At 42.5% G+C, this 17,940-nt stretch overlaps 1 long non-coding RNA gene across 3 annotated transcripts in view; it reads right to left on the bottom strand.

Annotated features, from left to right (window-relative positions):
• LOC138117318 (uncharacterized) overlaps positions 1-17,940 on the bottom strand; it is a 212,321-nt gene that overhangs the window by 64,995 nt on the left and 129,386 nt on the right. The window lies entirely within an intron of this gene.

Here is a 17,940-nt window from a genome sequence, read left to right as displayed (position 1 = left end):
CAAGCACCAAGGAGAAGAGCAGATCCTTGGAAAAGGCTGTTGCTAAGTAGTAGGGAGATGCAGGCTGGAGAGAACATCTAACTCACAATTTAATGAATGTGCTGAAGATTTCCTTGAGGCCAGTGCCCCTCTGTAGCCCTGCTGAACACTGAAATGAGAATGAGGGTGTACAATAAAGACAGAACCTTCTCCCTTCAGCCTCTCATCCCTGGCAGGGTTCTCTTCATCAGAGCCACAACCACATGGTGCCCAGGGAAGGAGCTCTGCATTAAACCCCTGGATATCAGTCAACAGCTGGATAAAAACATTCTCTGATAGCACCTGCAGTTTTCCTGATAGCTGGAGCAGCTTTGCCTGCCAAAAGCACACATGGTAGCTGCTCTACAAGAAGGAGAACAGCATCAGATAAGGCACTTCTCTAATGCCATTTAGATAAACAAGTGTGAAGAATAAATGTAAAATATTATCAGCCCTTGTTCTTTGTTTGCCTTGAAAAACTAAGAAGGGCCAGGGTGAGTACAGCTGAAATCAAACCAGTCCTGAAGGACTTCTCTGCAATTAGCAGCTCTACCTGCAAGCAAGGCCAGGGCAGGCACGTTTATGCCACAGAGGATTGTTTGCTGCTAGGACTCAGGACATTCATCCAAGTGAGATAAGCAACACCAAGTGACTCCTGTGCCAGAAGAAACGGGAGCATTACAGGGACTTTGAGGGGCCCCCGTGCCAGAAAGCAATTGGGCATGGAGCAGACATGACAGCAGCAGCAGTGAGACACAGGCTGAATTCTCCTGTATGTAAAATGCCACGTGCTCCATGGCTCTCTCCACAATTTGTTATTGAGAAATTATCAAGAATTAGCAGTAGCTGTTCGTTCTTACCTAAATTTTCATTCCAGTACAAACCCTGGGAGTGGTTTCCTCTTGCACCTCAAGCAGGAGAGATCTGCCTGCTTTGTTTGCACAGTGGTCTCACTCTGCAATATGCAGGGAGGGTAGACAGACACTTGAATTATGCTCTTGGTAGATGTAGCCCAGTTTTTAGATGGAAAAATAACTGTGAACGCTTCCCTTTCATGCTGGAAAAAGACAGCAACAGATGGCAGTGCAAGGAGGGCAATAACAAATCAGTCCTTTGGCCTTCCTGCAGTTCCTTCCTCCTTGGAGACAGTCTCAGAGGAGCACAGAATGAATGAATAGCAGGGTGCTATCAGCATCCTTCTGTTCCCCTCTTTTCCCAGCTTCTTGTTAGACTACAAAGAGCTCCTGCACCTGGAACCACAGACATCCCAGCATCTTTTCATTCCCAACAGATCTTGGAGCATTGATGCTCTACTGTAAATTTTCAGAAATGCATTTCCCTCACAAAAGGAGAGCTGCAAACCAAAATGCTTAAGAGTAAGGACTTCATTAGCTCAAAAGCTCCTCAGAATACAGAACCTTTTCTACCCCACTGAGACCAGAGAAGTGCATTTGGGTCAGGCACCCTGGATTGGATGCTGTGACTGGCAGGTTCAATTAGCCAGGACACAAGTCAGTAGCTTACTTCCAGCTAGATCACAATAAAGATCCTCAAAGCTATTCCCTATTCCCACTAAAGTGTAGCAACACATCTGTACTGTGGGGCTCGACTTTTAGTTATTCTTGAGGTTTTAAATTGCTCCTCATAAGAGCATTAGTTCCCCATTGGGATATCTCATCAAAAAACATGAATACTTGAAGACAAATGCTGTGAATAAATAACATCACTATTTTCTTAGGCACCAAAATGACCATACTAACATGGAAAGCTGTAAACAGCTACCAGTTTTGTTCACTTAAGTCTTTTCTTCTCAGAAATAATCCCAAAAAAGGCACTTTGGACCCTGTCTGTTCAGCTTAACTGCAATAACAATGAAAATATGCAGAGCTCTTTTCTCCCACTGTCATTCCATACTCCAACAAGCATAATAATATTAAAGGTGTTGTATGAGAAATCAATGTCAACATTTTAGCCTTGGACTCTTAATTTATTTGATTCAAACTTTGAACAACTTGGCTCAGATCCCAAGAATCTGCCAAGCCACTCCAAGTCACACAGAAAACAACACATGGAGGCTGGGTACCACCTCGAGAGCAGATGCTCCCAATAAAAGGAAATGTCATAATGTTGGCTGGTGACTCCAAACAGTTCTGTCCTCCCAGTGACGTCCTGCCAAGAGGCACAAGTTCCCTCAAGCCTCCTTTTGTCTCTGTGACACAGCAGCTGCACATTCAGGAGGGGAGGGTGTTTAGTTTTGTGTTCATTTCTCCGACTGCTCAGTGAAGTTTCATCAGAAAGGAAAGCACTCACAGCCCTTTACAATCGGTCTCTGTGCAGCTGTACTGCTGACAAAACATTTGGACATTCAATTACTTGTGGTGTAGCAGGGAGAACATGATTCCAAGTTAAGGGAGTTTGCTCTGGGCAAGGTGGGGAATACCATTATTTGCACAAATCACCGCCTTGATGTGATTACAGCTGGGGCTGGTGTTCAGTGAAGTTAAAGCTTTTGGTTTTTCATTTCTGCTATTGGTGCCTAAGTGGATTGATTATGTATGAGATAACAGAGCGTGGAGGAGTGTGCTTATGCTGATGTTAAAGCAGATTTTCATCTTGCAGCATTAAGTGAACGGAGGAAAAATGACAGAGTTGGCTGCTGTGAGCTTAAAGATCCCTTTTTTTTTTTTCCTTTTTGTCAGAGTCACGAAAGTTTGTAACTCGCCACAAACATTCCCAACAGCCAACTCAAACTTGGTGTCCAGGGGACAGCACCAGGGAGCACTGAGAACTGCCAGCAGCTGTACCATAGACAGGCAAGGTCTGCCTCCCTATCTTTGCTTTCTCTTTACAGATGGGACAGTATAAATAAGGCACAGTAAAACTGAAAGTCAGGTCCCATTGCTGAGATTACAAACACTCACAAACTCATTTGATTCCAGCTGAGACACCAATTCTCCACATGCTTCCCCATTTACCTCATCAGAGCTAATGGGACTAATCCTAATACACAAAGCCAAATAAACACAGGGGGCATTTTTTGTCTGCATTGACCTTTCCACGAGACCTGGGCAATATACTCGCAATGAATTCTTGAATATTTTTGCAAATCGTTATCCAATCTCTTCAATTAAAAGGAGGTCTTGGCTTCATGAAAAAAACACTTCCCATATTCTGAAATAATAGCGGCGCTTCTACTCATAATTTTTAGTTAGAAGGTGCAGTTCCCACCCACAGCAAATAGCTCTATGCCACAGGAAAACTGAAGGGCAGTCGTTTGGACAAGGTCTGCTGGGAATCCTCCCACCACTTTGTTCTCCTCCAATAATTCAGTCATCATAAAAGCAGGTACGAGGCCATTTATCACCGGGATGGACTTGCCTACATCTTTTTTAAAGTTCAAAGCAGTAAGAACTAACGGAGAATGCAGAGCTTTGTTTTTTGAACGAGCTGTTAGAAGGGTTATATAGGGTCTGGCAGCTTACTTCTGATGGCGGGGGGAGGAGGGCTTCACCTGGAACACAGGAAACTCTTGGAGTCACTCCCAGGGCTGTGCAAGCACAGAGCTGAGGCTGCTGCAGGGCTGAGCCTCCCCCACCTCTGGGTTATGCTCCAGCAGCAGGTTTGGGCTGTTACCCCAGGATAAATATCCTAACAATACTTTGCTGAAATTCAGAACCACGAGCAGCATTTGTAATCACATAGGATAGAGATTTGATAAAGCAGAACGCAATAGAAACACTTTCTCTCTTGGCTAGAGAAATTTTAAGTGCAACCATAAGAAATGAGCTTTTCTTTCAACCTGATACCCCTCCAAAAATTAATGATTTTTTTTTAATCTACCTCCCTTCCAAGGAAGGAGTCTGGTTTAAGTTGTAAAGAAACAAAAGCCACTCTCTAAGCACAACATATCTGTGTCCATACAAAGCTCTCATTAAAATACTTCACAGCTGTGAGGCTGCAGAGCTCATGCTGACTGGTATTACTTCATGGGGCCTCTTGTGCAATCTGTAATCTGTACAGTCTCCTGTCTTCTGATAAAAAAAACTGGAAACTTTCTGAAGCAAGAAGTTCTTTTTTGGTCTCTCTTTGAAGCTCCTTAGAACACAAGGTCTGTGACTGGAGCTCCAAACACCACAGCAATATAAATAAACCCACAAGGGTTAGAAGGAAACCTCTTGTCTTCCAGCATCTCCCAGATGCCGTAAATGAGCTGATTCAGCTGAATTTCAACAAGTTCAAGTTGTGCTGGGAGTGAGGTTTAACACAAAAACAGATATATCCACTCTGCTTATATCTCAGTACCACTTGCAATGCCCAAGTCTTGGCTTTCTGAGAGCATCTTCCAACAAATGTCATATGGATGACAGCAAATGGAATCCCATCCTTGGACTTCAACCCACAGAGAAGCACAAGAAAGGCAAAACACACTCACCCTGATGGAAATGCATGAGTGGTATCAGAGCCATGATAGTTATAAGGCTGTAAGAAACCTGCCCAAAGCCATTTGATAAAGGATATAAACTAAGCAAACAATAGGAATATGAAATAGGAATTAAATTTTAGGAAGCAATGCAATTTATTTGGAAAAGCATTCTCCAGTGATGAGATGAATCACTGGAGAATATTTTACCTACAAATAAATAGAGAGGCGATAAATTTGCAAATACTGGTCTCTGCAGACTTATCCCTGACAGTGGAGCTTACAGCAGGGAATCTAATCAGCTGGTGTACACAGAGATACTGGAATTCATCCATTAAAATTCAGGAAGCTACTATGTAGTGTTAGGTATGGAAAAAAAACCTCAAAAATAAAAAAACCCAAAAGCTTAGAGAATAATTTCATTGGCTCCATTTGGGTTTGGATTCATGAACATGCATATTCAACTGCAATGAGTGCTTTGCATTCTGTTATTTAGGTTGTATATCTCTCTAAAGCTGTTCTCAGCCATCACTAGAGGCTTTTTTCCTTTGAGTGCAGAATAAATCGAGTGCAGAATCTCTCGCACCCATCTGAAAGCCAAGCAAGTCCTGCAAGAGGCTGAGACTACCACGAGACCTGAAGGCTCTGTTGCTTCTCTCTGATGTTTTTCCTGTTGAATTTCTCTGCCTTGTTCCACTTCCCCAGTCCAGGCACCATTAAAGACACAAGGTTTAGATTAAAAGAAACCAAGAAACTGTTCCACATTCCTGCTGACTCCTCTTGCAGCAACAGAGCTCTGCCCAAGCCCAGCTCACCAGGCTGAGTTCTTGCTCCCGGGGCCAGCAAAGAATGATTGTGCATTGCACTGTACTTCTAAACATGGACCACCATGCTCCTGTGGTTCAGGAGCTGAACCTTTAAATTCAATCAGTCAATACAATAACTACTAAAATTGGCAGGGATTCGTGCTGTTGGCTTCCAGGAGGGGCAGGGAAATCAGCATCAGCTCCTTGTGCAGCCCTTCAGCACACCACAAGCACAAGTTTAAGCCTGTGGCTAATACCTTGTCCTTCAGAAGGTTTTAGCCTTCCAGACATGGGCAGGCTCTGCATGTCCTTTTCCAGGAGCACCTTCCCCCTCAGTAAGCAGCAGGTTTCATGCACAGTCACTCTCTGGGTGTCTGCTTCTCTTCAGCACCTCTCAGCAAGGGCATCCCAGCTCCTCACCTATTGACCAGCCCCAAGATGCCCACAGGTACAGCCAAGCTCGGAAAAAAAGCAAAGCTAATCAGCATTTTTATGTCTCAGAAATTAACAAGGCCATGAAAAGAGCTAAAAGCAAAGCAAAGCCCTAGGGGAATAGTTACAGCAGGGCAAAATACCCTGCTCTATGCTGGGGAAAATCACGTTAATCTCTCATGTATGAGCCTCTCAGTCCTGGAAAGCAGAGCTGGCTGGGCTCAGGTCATGTCCCACCATCTCGAAGGGGCCCCACCAGCAGTGAGGGTTATTTCTGCAGGGATGGGGCATTTTTAAGACAACTCCTTCCCTTGCATTGCCCCAGAGAGAAAACAAATTTGGGCTTTGGTCAGCTCAGCCTGCGCTGACAAGAAACCACAACTGAAAATGCTTTGTTTTCTCACCCTCACTGATACAAGTCCCATCAGCTCCTTGGCCCAGGCTCAATATCCCTTGTGCAGGCAAAATAGGCTGAAATCTGCAGCAAAGGTGATTTGGGGGCACATCAGACACCCCAGGGCTCTGTTTCCCAGCCTGCAGCACCCCAGAGGCTGCGGGGCCACAGCCCCATCCCCTGGCAAGGGTTTGTTCCCTCCAACCTCTGTTTCTTACTGCATCTTACTCTGCAAGAATACAAATCATTTCACCAGCCAAAGCACCACGGGCTCTGCTGCTCCTCCTCTGCATTCATTCCTCCCTCCCTCAGCAGGTGCTGCACAGATGAGCTCGTTCTGGCAGGGGCAGCGCCCAAGGCTGCTCTGCACCATCACTGAGGGGTTGTGAATAATAATAATAAAAATAATGCAACTTTCAGAAATAAATCGCCAAGACCAGTGATTCAGGGAAGTGTAAAACTGCCTGGCCAAAAGGAGCCCCCTGGATATCTAAAAGAAGGGAGATTTGGATGAGATTTAAGGAAGAAATTGCTCAGAATGAGGGTGCTGAAGCCCTGGCACAGGGTGCCCAGAGCAGCTGTGGCTGCCCCTGGATCCCTGGCAGTGTCCAAGGCCAGGCTGGACATTGGGGCTTGGAGCACCCTGGGATAGTGGAAGGTGTCCCTGCCCATGGCAGGGGTGGCACTGGATGAGCTTTAAGGTCTCTTCCAACCCAAACCATTCTGGGATTTGACCCAGCCAAATCCTTGTCCCGTCTGCCTGTTCACTCTCATCCTGCTCAGGATCCCACATCTCCCCTGGGCTGACATTTCACCTGGCAACCACTCTTAATGCACAGATTTATGATTTTTAATTATAAGGTGATAGCATAATAGAAGCCATTCTTTGCTAGCCATAAACTTATTTCTCTTCTAGGGTCGTTCAGGGTTGTCCTGATTTATTTCAGAGAACGGTGTCCCACTGACTACCAGACAAATGAACTTCCTCAGAGTTGAAACGTGACAGCACAGAAAACTCACAGAAAACAACAAAAGAAATGCTATTACATTTGTAAAAATGAATAAAATTAGATCATGAAAATGTGGAGCAGCAATACTGTGTGGAGATCAAGAAAATATAGAGAATAAATGAAAAAATAATTCTCTTGTATCCAAACACTGCTACAGCATGAAGGTTGTGTCTGTGGAGAATACAATCTAATTCACCTGCTTTCATTCTTGTGATCTTTCACATTTCAAAAGAAAACAACAGATGAAAAATTCAATACTGCATTTACGCTATAAAAGTGAAGAAAAGGTCATTTATTGGCCTTTTTCATTATTAATATCTGTCTAGGCTTCTATTTTAAATACAAAGAATCTTTGCAACAGTCATTTACGTTCAAGGCCTCAAAGTTGTTTTACAAGTGGTCTCAAATACATCTGCTAAGTGGAAATAAACCTCATCCTTTCAAGTTAATCATGCTTGTTTCAGCTTGTTGTAAGGAAAAGAAAAAAAAAAAGACAAAAGAACACTATCATAACACAAGGCAGCCTTTCCAGAACTCAAGTTGAACTGTGGCAAATGAGATGGCAAATCAATACTGAATCCAACAGAAAGAGAAATTTAGGCAGTGAGCTCCTATTCTAGAGCTTTTGAAAAACTTCATTATCAATGATTTCAATTTGTATTTATTGAATTAAGGCTTTTAACATGAATAAGATGTTACTGAATTTAACAGAAATGGCCCTCACTACCACAAAAAAATTTGGATCAAACGATACATTAGGATAAAAGAATAAATTAGAAAAAAATGAAAAACAAACCACATTGATTTTCAAACCTAAAACTTTGCTTCCCTTTCCCTCCAGCCCCATCCACCGAGTTTAAACCTTTACCCCACCTCTATAGCCCAAGAAGCACCATCCTGTTTTCATCCCTCAGTGTTTCCTTCCTGCTGGGAGGATTGAAGTCAACTCTGTAGCTGAGGGAAAGCACTCACAACAGGGAGCTTCCTTATGTGTCAGCACATTCCACAGCCTCACCTGTCAGAAAAATCTCAATAAAACTGCTCAGAAATCCCTGTGTGTGAGATGGGAAATCCCTCTGCCTCCAGGGGTGGCTGCTCAGTACCATAAAATGTGTCACACAGCTCGGAATGTTGTGATGAACTCCAGCTACAGAGGGAACGACCTGATGTGGGAAATGGGGAGGCAATCACCCTGCTTACAAATAGTCCTCTTATTGGGGCAAATTTAGGGAGAAAACCAGGGAAATGAAAGAGGGAGACCGAGATGGAGAGGTCAGAAGCAGTGGAAATAAAAGTCCCCCTTCCTATATGAATAATTCAGAAGGAAGATTTCGTTTCTAAAACAGCAATTTACATGCATGCATCGAAAGGCACTCGCCCGGCCTCAGATCTGGCTTTTGTTTTAAAAAGACTGCCCAGAAGTTTGCAGGAATATGATTCATCACAACATTCCCACTGCTGAAATAATTCCTTGTGTAATTCTGCCAAGCCCAACCATAAATCTACAAAGCACAGAGCTCATGTATCCATACCTTCCAAAACAAAACAAATTTTAAAAGAAACAGTGGGCTTCTAGGAGCTGGTTCAATAAAACACTCCTTATTTTTTGGATCAGAGAGCAGCCATGCAGCAACCAGTTGAATATTTGTAGGGGTTTATATAGGTTTGTGCATGGGATTTACATTTATATCCAAATGAATTTTTTTTCTCCAGGATTCCTGAAGACAAAACCAAGGCCCAGCCTTCCATTAACACCCATCAAAGAGTGGGATCTGAAGGATGTGCCATGTTGCTCTAATTTGAGTTGAATGGAAATTTGTGCGTGTTTTCTTTCACTTTTACAAATTCCAAGTGCAGAGAGTAGTTAATTCTCACTCAGCTCTTCCTTACACTAGTATCTTTTTGGGCAATGAAAGGCCAACACGAAAGAAAAAAGTTAATAAAGCTTTGTCAAAGTCAATTTAAAGGAAACAATGCCTGTTTTTCTCTGGCTCTAGAAAAAAATTAAAACCAACCAAAAAACAGAACAGGGAAATTTCTGCTTACTCTGTTACGGAGTTGAAGAAAGTGAAAGCTGATCAGTAACAACTCTGTGGCTCACCTACACCCAAATAAATGTTTGCATCTGCACTGTAATAATACTCAATGCTTACCTTCACAGAAAATTTCCTGAGGTTGTAAATGAAAGCCAACACCACAAAGAATTACTATCAGTGAAAATTTTGCCTTTGACTTTCACAAGCATAAGACTGCATTCTAAAAACATCCAATAAAGCCACTCCAAGAACATTTCCAGTATTGTGACTACTGGGCCTCTCAGAGGGCGTAAGAAATCCCTTTAGCTGGGCTCCAGAGGCAGTCAGATACTTCTGTGGACACTGATATTATTTTCCTCTTAAAACAACTTGTTCAAAATAAGTGGAGCAATCCACAACATAGAACACAGAGTATTTTGGATAAGGAGTCAAAATCTTGCCCTTTCAGAAATTAAAAGTCTGGTTTGGGTCTGCCTATCTTGTCAGGTAATTTGCTCAGCCAGATAAAATCTGCTGTAGATATGGTTTTTTTTGCTCATTGCCTTTCTAGGAAATCAATCCTTGTAATAGTACATAAAACCTAATCATTACCCAGATGAGGCCCTACTTATCAGGTCATTTGATGACATGCTGCCTAAACGAATCTCATTTATAAAGTCTCATCTTCTCCTCTCCATGCCAAGATTCATGACTAACACGCCTCGGTGTGCAGCATCCATAATTAGCACAACTCCCTACACCAAAACAATTCCTAGACAAACTGAGGAGCAGGGAAATGCACCTTGTGCAATTGGAGCACACATCAGGAATGAAACTGGCGTTGTTTTGCTGCTATTATCGATTCAGACATTTTTATGATACAAGGACATGAATGGCAGAAAGTCACCGCCTTTCATCATCGCTTCTTCAGGGCAGGACCTTCCTCAAGGACAATAATATCAAATACCAAGCAGGGATGAACTCACAACCAGTAATTTCCCCTTTCCTGTTCACAAACTGCCCATGCTCAGGCTGCCACAGTCTCAGTAGGACTCATCATTCAAAATATTTCATTATTTCAGCAACAATGGGTTTTGATCCATTGATAATTTTTAAATTACAAACGCTCATAGCCAAGGTTTGTTCTGTGTTTGTAAGAGCTCAAAAATAATAACACACATGTAGGTCTTTGAATACAATGGGACAGAATCTTCCTACAACCTGAATTAGGCGTGAGCAGAATTCCTTACACATCCCCACTTACACAAAGCCCATTTGCACACTTTTCCTGAAACACTTTGGGTATGAATTCCTTTTTACCAAGGAAAAGGCACTCACAGAATTCTAACCTCAAAGTGGTTTATCTAGCAGATGGTGCCACTCCTTTCCTTGTCCAGTTGTGCAGAACTAATCTACAACACATCCTTGCCTTTACAAAACCAGTTATTCTTTATCCTGGGGACAAAATCTCACTTTTAGAAAACCAAACCTGCTATTAACAAATTCTTCACATCAACAGATATTGCCATGCATGTCTTGTCTTAGATTTGTCATCAAGATGAAGCACCTCTGATAAATATTCCTGAGGGGAGTTTTCTATCTTTATTTTAACGCCTTTTAGCATTGCCTTTAGAGATGCAGAGAAGATGATATTTACTCAGCCTTTTCACCTTTCCCCTTCACTTCTGTGAATGGCTCTGATAAATACTGGTAATTTCAAGATTTAATTTTGAGCCACTCCTTCCCTAACAAAAATGTTAATGTCATCATCTACCCCAGGGAGAACATTTTTGCAACAATATTATCTCTTTCTTTTCCGAGACAGAAAGGCTGCTCGTGCATTGATAGCAAATTTTGTTTAGTGTTTTATTATGCACAATGGAAAAATATTAAATAGATCAATAGGAAAATGAAGCTGTTGCAAGTTGATCTCCACGGAGTGAGGAAAAAATGCTGGGGAAAGAAGAATTATGAGGAAAAAAGAAAATTAAATTTACACATTGGAGATAATAAGGCATGTCGCTTACCCTCAGTGGTTCCTCTAATCTGGCTTTACTTAATTGCATTCTCTGTAAAGACATATTGTTTCATTTCTTCCCCCGATGGATCTTTTTTTGTTGGGGGAGGATATAGTGTAATTACTAGCTCCCAGCATTATCTCCACTTTTATTATAAAATGCCATGATTCTGAAAAGGAAAATTTCATGCACTATATAATGTCAATCATCTGTCTTTATGAGATGGAACAGCATTCACTTTGTTCAGAATGGGTTTTAGGGGGGGAAACAGCCTTTCATGTGTGGTCATTTTTAAAAGCTATATTCCAATCTGCTTAGCATAAGAGCACAGCCCCAGTGCTGATCACCCACTTGAAAGGAGATTTGTGTGTGTCAATAACAGCTTTTAAGTCTGGATGTCCAGACAAAGTCACGCTGGTGAAGAAACAGGAGAACAAATTTTAATATTTCTCTGAAACTTCAAAGCTCTGTTTTCATTTGAGAATCTCTGTGATTCAAATCAAAGCCAGTGTTGTTGTGCAGCATCTGAATTTTACTTTTGAAACGGTGACACTTCCTTCCATCATTATTTCACTTGCCATAGGAATCCCAAATAGGAATCGAGTGCCTGTTCACAGCTCTGTAACCTCTAAACCTCCAAACCAGCCAAGACTCAAAATTCTGGGGGTTGGGCTCTTCTCCCAGGTAAAAACTGACAGCATGAGGAGGTGGCCTCAAGTTGTGCCAGGGAGGTTTAGATATTAGGGAAAATTCCTTCCCTGAAAGGGTAGTCAAGCATTGGAACAGCTGCCCAGGGAAGTTGTGGAGTCACAATTCCTGCAAGTGTCCAAAAAACATGTGGATATGACACATGGGGACGTGGTTTAGTGCTGAGCATGGAGGTGCTGGGGTCATGGTTGGACTCAATATCATCTTGGAGATCTTTTCCAACCTTAACTCTGTAATCCTAAAATCCTATGTTCACTTTCCATGACATGACACTTTTATTTAGCCAAGGAGTAGCACTGATCCTCCCACGGGGCTGGGCTGCACTCCAGAGGTCTCCATCGTTCAGTAAATATTTCTTGGAATGCTGTTTGGCATTAGTCCGATAATCTGATCCTGTGATCTCAGCAAACTCCCACTGAAGCCATGGCATTTTGTAACAAAAATGCATCAATCACTGAGAATTCCACGTTTTTGCATCGACTGAAATAGGCCCTGAAATGTCACTGCAAAGACAGAAACGTCCCAAGCCAAAACAAGAGAGCAAAAAGATCATGGATCTTAACAACTGATATCCCAGGAGAAATATTCTGGTCTCAACTCTACTGCCCTTTAAACTGGATAAAATCACCACAATATAATGAAGGGAATGGAATAGCCAAAACTTCATTAGAATTTCAGGAATTTTCTCAAATGTTTAAAAAAAAACAAAAAGAAGGTAAGTATATATCCGTAATAGCTTTAATTATTTACCTCCTAAACCTATGCTTGCCACATACTTACAAACGCATATTTTGCATAATTTATTTCCTGTAAATTTATGATATTTGTTGGAATTCATTTACCTGTATTATTTAAATACATTTCTGAATGTATTTGCTGAGGAACACTCTGCAGAGCCCACAACACCCACTGCAAACTGAAGCCAATTGATTATGACTGAAATTCTGCTGCAGTTACTGTTACATTCCTGTAACAAAAGTTTAATAAATTCTTCTAAAAACAAGTTCTTCCACGCCTGCACTATCATACACTGAACCAGTGAATTTCAATCTTTAGCCATTTTCTTACCAACAAAGTTGTATAAAGGTTATTAAATTATTCCTTATAAACACACTGTTTGTTTGCCTGAATGTTTCTGCTGATCTACATCCATGTTCAAAGAGTTTTAGAATAACCAGTATCATTTTATAGATGGATATGCAAATGGAAGGGACAAGGAGTCACTCAGTCCTGTAAGAGCATCTGTTTAAGTACAAAAATTGACTTTTGTTTCAGTCAAGATAGATATTACTCTGCTGTTAGAGGGCAGAAGGAGGGAGAGGGAGAAGGGGAAGGAACCCAAGTTAACTCCATAGGATGAGAGCAGTATTTTGGTTTTTTTCAAGAAAACTCTCACTGCAGAAACAAGACACAGACCATGTACCTCAGTAGGGAATCAGTCCCAGATCAGTACTAAAGGAGTCTCTGGCCTACTGCAGCAGAGTTTGGCAACTTGCAGCCATCAAATATCAGTTTATTCCCCTGAAAATCCTTCCTTCTCTCTGGGGAGGGGCAGGGCATTTTGCTTGCCAGTGATAATTTAACTGGTGCAGGGTTAATCTTCTGTTACCAGAGCCTCCTTCCAGGGGAGGAAGCAGAACACCTGAATTCATTGTGCCAGGACAGGCCACAGCACAATATTATTTTCCAGTGAGTGTTGCACTTGTCAGGTAACACAGCACCCACATGCCTTTATGGCCAAAAAATCCTGTTTGGATTGGGTTGTTTATCTACATCCAAGAAATCACAAACTGGTTTCTTGTCCAAAAGCATCAGTACCAAAAGAATTAATTTGGTTTTCCCAAACCATTGAAGTGACATCTGAGGTACACAAGGTGTTAGCCTGGTTACATCTTTTCCTTTTTACTGTTTATGAATATTATTCACTGGACTTCTGATTTCTGAATTTCTGTGCAGTGTCTGCAGCTCTGTAAACATCACTGCAATGGTTTATACAGTCCTGTCACTGGTAAAATAACTTCAAACTAGGTTTTAATCACTTGTGGTTAGGACATGATTTTTTAACGAGATTTTTTTTTATTACATAAAAAAAGGAGTTCTGTTACTTGAAGCATTCATTCTCTTGCAGATTTATGGCATATTTAATTAGTCATTTGGAGAGGAGATCACTGCATTCACTGAGGATCAATATATAGCAACTGACAGCAAGCTGGTAAGGAAATATGGTTGAGTTTATCAGGGCAGAAAAAGCTCAAATCCAAGCTGAGAGGGTGCAGATGGGAGACATGGGAACATGATCTGCCCCCAGGCATCTGCTGCTGAGGGCTCAGGGTGAGGCCACGGGTCCAGCCCAGCAGCAGGAAGGCTGGGGGTGCTGGGTGATCCAGCCTGGCCAAGCAGGAACCACATAGTCCCAAGGGGCAGTTTGGCTCTGCTGGCCTTCTCTGTCCCCCCAGAAATGGGGAGCAGCTCTTCCAAAATCTCACCTGTACCAAGAGGATCACAAGCCTCCATTTCCCTTCCTCTACAGCCACCTGCATATTTGGATTTTGGGTGCTGCACTTGTGGTGACGCCCGAGCTGAGACCACACAGATCTGGTAGCCACCATCACAAAAACAAAGCAGCTACTCTATAAAACACCTTGTATCTTTGACTGTTAGCCTGGATTACCCAAATATAAAATATAACTAGAAAAAAACATCTCAGCAGAATATTCTCCTTCCAACTGCCTAGAATTCCTTATGCTGCACAAGAAACAAAAGCAAAGCTTAACACCAAGTAAACTTCTGTTTATTAATGCATATATGGGAAGGGTTTTATTAAGGGGCCAGAAGTTAAATTGCATTCTAATGGGTAATAATAAAAGCAATACACTGCAGTTTCTGGTAATATAATCCTACATTCAGACACAGAGCTAAGGTAACCTTCCAATTCTCTTCTTTCATTTGAGAGGCTACTGAGAACACCAGAGAATAAAAGACACTGTTGTTAGTTGTCATACTGTGTCTATAATTACTTACTTTGTTCCTGAAGCCATCACCATGATAAATTTGCAGATTTTCCCCATCTGCCAGGAGTAGTAATGTGCAATACATTTAACAACTGAATTTGCATATAGAAAGTATCATTGACCTTTGAATTTAAAAGGACAAAGATTTACAAGGACACCCTTTGGAAGCAAAGTGCTTAGTTTAGGAAAAATGAACCGGCGCGAGAGGAATAAAACGCCCGATCTGCTGCACGGAGGAGAAGTGGCAGATTTTACAAGGAAGACGTTTGAAATCCCTAGGAAACAGCTCCCTCGTGAGCAGCCACATAATAAAGGAAACAACTGTCAAGCAGAAGGAAAACACTGGGGCAGGATCTGGAGCGTGTTCAGCAGCGGGGACATCGGTGCTGCGGCACAGGTGGCTTCGCTGGGAGCCACCTCCGGAGCTGTGACAGGGAAATGCAGGGTGACAGCCCCTGCTCTGCCTTCCGGGGTTTATTCACCACGCTGGCAGTGGCAGAGACTGGCTCTGCTCCCACGCAGGACCTGCAGCCATGCAGGGAAACAGGGAATCCCAGCAGCGCTTGGGTTGCAGCAGATTTGCACCCAGACAGGGCAGAGAATGAGCAAAGCAAGCCCCTGCCAGCAGGCTCGCTGAAACTAATGTGAAATTGCATTTATAGAGAAAAGAGAGAAAATAGACTCATTTTATTTTCCCCAGTCCTGCACAGTGCCAGGGCCTGGGGAAGCCCTTTCCCTATTCCATCTATTGCTGGCTGGATCCACAGGTACAGGCAGCTCTCCCAAGTCCAGGTCAGCCCAGGCACAGGCTGCACATCCCATCCCAATACTTCCAGAGAGCTTTCAGAAAGATTTCAAGTGTCTGTTTTCCTTACTGTCAATAGCTCTTCCAAATAACCCATGTGAAGAAATTGCTGCAGTTCACTTTACCATATCACCAATGAATTATTCATAAATGCCACTTTGTCCCATAAAAGTTTAAGGTATTAGTTCACAACATAATCATAAATATGATTAACACAGACCACACATCCCTTGACTACCACACTACAATATTTTCACAATAAACTCTGATGATCCAAGATAAAATGACAGTAGCAAGTTAAAAGTCTTAGAGTTGAAGAACTGTTGAATTCTGAATTTCTTAGAGCGTGTTTTCTTGGTCATTCTTAAAAGACTTTGCCCAAACTTGTTACTGCATCCCCTCTCTGCTCTCCCTGGAGCACTGTGGGACTTCAAAGCACCCAGATTTATTTGTTCACCCTGTTTGCACCAACAAAGGAAAGAATCAAAGCACAATTTTCTGACAATATATTCCCTTGTGACTCAAACTGCATGTGTGGGGTTTAGCATGTACTTTAATAGTGAGTCAGCAGCCTGGGGAGAAGCATTAGCTGCATTCTAAATCAGGCAGGGATGGAAGATAACGAGAAAAGCAAGGAGTGGCTCCCATCAACTCTGAGACAGTTTCTGTAACACTGCAGATAAAGGGTATTGCCATGGTTTCACTTCCAGCTGTGATAAACTGACCGAGAAAGAGCCTTTCCTACAAAAGGGCAAAGAAATAGAATTAAAAAAGAAAAAAGAGATGGGGGGAAAAGTTGGTTTTTTAAGAAAAAAAAAGAGAACTCTGAGAAGAGTGAGTAACAAGAAGGACTCGCTGCCTTCTCTCCAGTGCTAAATAAGATGCTGTGATGAAACAGTTCCTGTAAGGAGAACATGAGTTGAGAATGATCTGGAGGTGTTGAGTTTGGGAAAATTCCGTTGTGCTACCTACAATTGTTTTAACCCACTCTACCTGCAAGCATCAATAGATATGGGAGAGGACATCATCACATGTTGTATTTCACTTGGTTTTCCCGTTCTCTTCACAAACTGACCTTGAAAGGCACATGAGTTTTTTACCAATATTCCCCCGTTAAAGGTTCATGAATAGTTTCAGCAAAGATTTGCTAGTTTATAAATCTTTTCATCCAATGGAGCACCTACATGTTTCCTCAACTGCCCATCAGGACATTCCTTGCATTTCCTGTGTCAGGTTTGTGGGCTATGTGTTGATTCCCTCTTTTTCTTACAGAAAATTCACAGTTAATTGTAAATAGACCTGAAGAGTTTCCCAATTCTAGCAACTTCTTTACTTAATCCTCATATTGAATAACTGCACCTGATATACCTATATATAAAAAAAAAACATATTGAAATCTACTTTTCACAAGTATTTCTCTAACGCTTCCTGCATTAGCCAACATCTGCTGTGAAGAGTGTTTTCTGGAAGAGGTACAAGCAACAGCAACAGCCACAGGAGTTTGTGACAAGACAAAAAATCAGGGACACTTGTCAGAGGTACTGGCTTAACTCAGCAAAGCCAAACAGGCCCGTGAAGGGATGCAGGGGCTGAGGAACAGGGGGAGGTGCAGCTCCATCCTCATCTCTCAGCAGATGCGGGGTTGGTGACTGACTGGGAGAGGTGGCTTGGGCTCACTCTGAACATATGGTGGAGCTGGAGTCCAAGGAGCCAGAGAAACTCTGTCTCTGCACAGTAACTGTGGTCCATTTTCCCTAAATCTGCCTGCGATTGGCTCGTTAACAAAAACAAAATCAAACACCTGTGCACCGGCTATGGCGTGGTTTGAGTGCCAGCACTGATCCATCTGCAGAGCACATTGTTAGCCAACTTCTTTTCTCTGGGTGAGACACAAGGCAGATTCATCAGAGCAAACCCACAGCACCGCTAAAGGAACATTTTGTGTCCCAGCCTACCACTCCCCACTTCTTTCTTTGCCTTTTCATGCTGCCATAATGGTGATGAATAGTGATAAAATATTCATTTATCTCCTCATCAGGTAATTCTCCAGGCCCTGGACCAGCACTCTGACCTCATCCCCTCTTCTTTATTGGACCACCTGCCACTTTATTGGCAGATCCTTCCAGCCTGCCGTTCCCGAATCTGACTTCTCCTCCTGCGCTACAGAGCAGGGAGATTTTCCAGAACTATTTAAGTGCTGCTGGATTGGATCTGGCTGAGTTGCAGGGGTGGCTCCTGTGATGAGATACCAGAAGCATCCTCTCCTTCCCATCCCTCCTCTGACTTCAGGAGCACAATGTCAT

The sequence above is a fragment of the Aphelocoma coerulescens genome, chromosome 12 (assembly GCF_041296385.1).
Source record: "Aphelocoma coerulescens isolate FSJ_1873_10779 chromosome 12, UR_Acoe_1.0, whole genome shotgun sequence".
NCBI classification, from domain to species: Eukaryota; Metazoa; Chordata; class Aves; order Passeriformes; family Corvidae; genus Aphelocoma; species Aphelocoma coerulescens.
Note: the sequence above shows the minus strand (reverse complement) of the source record. Positions and strands in the feature narration are given on the sequence as shown.